Below are 4,029 nucleotides of genomic sequence, written 5' to 3' on the forward strand. Positions count from 1 at the left end.
GAAAGCAAAATACGAAGATGATAGTTGTTTTTACCGAGAGCAAGGCTGTGACTAGTTATCAGGACAGAATGAGACCTGTAAAACTGTTGGGTCCATATGACCAAGGAGGGAACCAGTCATCTGCTCCAACAATTTATTAGCTTTTAGGAAATATTTTTGGACACGGCCATCTGCAGGAGCAAGATGAAGCAAGAACATCACAACATCAGATGTATTTTTTCATCCTTATATCAGTGATTTAAAACTATTTTTAATTTTGTGTCATCTTAAAGATGGAAAGAGTCAATTATTTTTTCACCCATGGAAAAGTGTAATGTGTTTATTATGAGTAGGATTAACCAAGCTGAAGGAAAACAAAGAAAAAGGATAAATAAATATTCATTGATACAGAACCGAATCAGCAAATATGAACTTATGAAACTATTGAAACCTTCAAGAATTTTATGTTGTGTAAGATATTTAAGAAACTAATACTGAATCTGCGCTCATGAATTTCTTTATTTGGTCGTTATCTCTAAAATACGTTTACCTTTTGTTTTGTTGAACACCAGACATCTCATCTCTTTCCCACAGTTTTTCACTTTGTTCCACTACTGCAGTGGATTTTATAGTCAATGTTTAAAGCCAGCACAGAGTCTGAAGCGATGGAGGAAATTTACGTCAATATGGAACCTGTTGGACAAACTGCATCAAATCACACAGGTAAGAACGAAGTTACAGAGAAATCTAGTGTGTATTGAATTCAATTTTGCTAAGGTTGAGGTTTTTGTTAAGGTTGGAGCAGCTCCAAAGAGAGGCTCTGCCTCCGTACGGCTGTCTGTTTGGGAATCCTGAATGTTTTACTTTTGGCTGAACTCGTCGCCCTCAGTGTTCACAGTGAGTCTTGTTCTAGTCATCTTAAAGATGTAAAAAGACTAGATTTTATGTTTCTGTTATAAATAATAAAAAAAGTCATTGTTCCCCTTCTAAAACCAAACTGATCAAATAGCAAAGGTTTAAAACAGAATAAAGCTTAGTGACTCAAATTTTTGCAGAGAGATGAAACATTACACTAAGACAAAACATTACACATGAGTCTGATTCATTTTCAGCAATGGTTGCATTTGCAGCCATTTAGGTTAGCGTGTCTTTAATATCTTTTCTTTTTCAAACTATTTACCCAACGATTCATTGTTCAGTGTTACCTCAGTTTAAATTCTACAGGCATAACCAAAATCATGAAACTATTTTATAAGTCTTAAGTGAAAACACGATGCCACTTCTTTTTGCAAACATGTTTGTTCATTTTTTGTTTTTCCAGCTCATGACATGACAGCAGATTTTTCTGACATCAGCAACATTCTGACCGAGCAGAACAGCAGCAGCAAGTTTCCCTCCATGAACGCTAACTTCACTGAAACGGCTCCACGAGCTGAAGACACTTTAAGGTTTGTCAAAAACTTTAAAAAAAAATTGGATCTCGTTAAAAACTGAATTCTACTCTGAATTGTAGAATATAACTAATAACTTTCCTTTTTGGTCTAAATGAATATAATGTAAATGAACAACTTTTATTTTAATTTATTAAGTGCTCTATCATTTGCGTGTGCTGAAAAACAACAATGTCAAACAAACTAAACTTTGATTTTTTTTCTCCTTAAAGGGAAATTGTGTCCTACAGAACAAACAAACATCAGTTGTTCCTGTTCATCCAGGGGCTGCAGAAGAAGAGAAGAGCAGATCCACTAGTGATGGATGATTAGGATCTGTGTTCACTGTGATATTATTCACCAACAATAATGTAGCTTATTAGTACGGTGTTACATAAAATCCTAAAGATAAAATGTACACTTCCAACTGTTGTGACCTGCATCTAATAACACAACAATTTTATCGCTTGTACTCTGTGTTTTTCTTTCTTGTTAAAATTCTGACATGTTAAACAAATGTTTGTTTGTTTGTTTGTTTGTTTTTTTGTATTTTTGCGGAGGATCGGTTTAGCATGATGCGCTCTGATTGTGTATTAATGTGACTTTTACTACGAGACTTTATGGAGTTCCAGTTGTGTCCGGTAATAGCGGATTAAGTTCTATCTTGGTAAAATTATATTTCCAATTATTTACTATCATTTGTAATAAAGTGACGCCAACACCACGGATTCAACAGTGAGGAGTTTGTTCTAGTCATCTTAAAGATGGAAAGAGTCAATGTTGTGCTGATTCTGAGTAACTGAATGATTAACTGAATGACTTTTTATTCATTTTAGAGTTCAATCAGCGAGGTTATTCATTTTGTGGTGGTCCTAGTCTAAGAAAGAACAAAGATAGAAAGCAGCAAATGTACATGTTGGTTCCACCGGCTTCCCCTGAAAATATGGATCAAATCAGTCATTGTAGGGTTAAAGTAATTTGAAGAAGGAGAAGCGTATAAACAAGTCAAGTCAATGACGAGTCAATGACATGATGCATTCTGCCTTTTTAACTCGGATAACTAAACTTTTTGTTTTTTACTGACTTTAATACTTTTAAATTGCTGCGTTGTTTGATAAGTAGGATGGAAATGACTTTTTTGTAAATGGTTTTGAGATTACCTATTGTAAATTAGCGTTTTATAAATCAACTGAATTGAAATTTGACCATCGGATTGGACTGAGGAGAAATAATGAGCAATGTTTTATGGTGGATGAAAGCAAAGATTGGTATTTTTATTTTTTTATTTTTTTGTAACATCAAAATTCATTTTTGAGGCAAACAGAAAATCCAGCTTATTGTAGTTTACTGGGACTAACAACCCCCGGACAAATTTGGAAAAAAAAATTCAGCTAAAGTGGGTGATGCTTTAAGGAACAATGAGACACAGCCTAGTGTGGGGCCACATGTAGAGGGGATAAGCAAGGCTGTAGTAAGCGCCGTTACCAACTTGGTACTTTGTGGTTATAGTTTTCTCCAAGTCGCGCTTGAAGAAAGTATGAACATGTGCAAAACTGAGAAACTCTATCGATCAACCAACTGGACATTCAAGTATCTCACCGGAGATTTGTTCTCCTGTCCACGCGATGAATCCTTGGCCCACTGCATCAGTGAAGACTGTCGCATGGGAGCAGGCATAGCGGTGATGTTCAAGAAGAAGTTTGGTCGAGTCTCAGAGTTAAAGGAGCAGAGTGAGTCAGACTAGTTACTAAAGTCTTTGTTTTGGAAAAAAAATGTTTTATGTTTTTTTTTTTGCAGTTTGTTCAAATGTCTGATTTCAACAGCAAGTGCTAAATCATATCCTGTTTTTGTATTTTTTTATGTATGTCCTAATAGAGAAGCTTCCAGGGCAGTGTGCTGTCCTGACACATGATCAACGTTTCATCTACTATCTGGTAAACGTACCTCAATTATACTGCATAGGACCAAAAGTTGTTTCATTATTCAATCTGGTAACTGTATCTTTCCTATTATGTGTCTCAGATCACAAAGAAAAAAGCCAGCCAGAAACCCACGTATGTCAACCTAAGACAGAGTCTGGAAGACATGAAATCTCACTGCTTAGAAAATGGTGTCAATAGGATATCAATACCCCGGTTTGTAGGAACTACTGTGAATAAATGACTATAATAAATACCCTTAAATCTTCTTCTTTATTGGGAATTATTAAACAATTTGCTTGTCTCGTATCTCCCCCCTCAGAATTGGCTGTGGCCTGGACCAGCTGCTGTGGTCAAAGGTGTCAAAGATCCTGGAACAGATCTTTAAAGAGACAAATATCTCCATCACAGTGTACAGCCTGCCCTGTGTTGGGTCAAAGCTTCAAATGCATGCCATGTAGTACATTTTCATTGGGTTTTTTTTTTTTAACTTTAAATCCTTTATAATCTCTTAAAATTTTGGATGAAATCAACACTCCTTAAACAGTTTTAAGGAAACAATAAATAAGGAAACTGTCGTGGAAAAAATACTATTTCCAAGCACTGTTCAGGTGAAATCACTCAGTCAGGTTTATTCATATATTGTGCACAATACAGAGAGCTTGTAGGACAATCAGTAATGAAGCAAGTCTGGATGAAAG

At 35.6% G+C, this 4,029-nt stretch overlaps 1 long non-coding RNA gene across 2 annotated transcripts; it reads left to right on the plus strand.

Moving 5' to 3' along the window:
* Positions 1 to 2,741: 2,741 nt before the first annotated feature.
* LOC116711609 (uncharacterized) lies at positions 2,742 to 3,794 on the plus strand. Of its 2 annotated transcripts, XR_004337285.1 has the most exons (3): positions 2,762 to 3,343; positions 3,432 to 3,544; positions 3,651 to 3,794. It is a non-coding gene; the product is annotated as an uncharacterized LOC116711609 (long non-coding RNA). The 2 variants fall into 2 exon arrangements; XR_004337284.1 differs by lacking the exon at positions 3,651 to 3,794 and having other exon boundaries at positions 2,742 to 3,343; positions 3,432 to 3,506.
* Positions 3,795 to 4,029: the final 235 nt, after the last annotated feature.

The sequence above is a fragment of the Xiphophorus hellerii genome, chromosome 21 (assembly GCF_003331165.1).
Source record: "Xiphophorus hellerii strain 12219 chromosome 21, Xiphophorus_hellerii-4.1, whole genome shotgun sequence".
NCBI classification, from domain to species: Eukaryota; Metazoa; Chordata; class Actinopteri; order Cyprinodontiformes; family Poeciliidae; genus Xiphophorus; species Xiphophorus hellerii.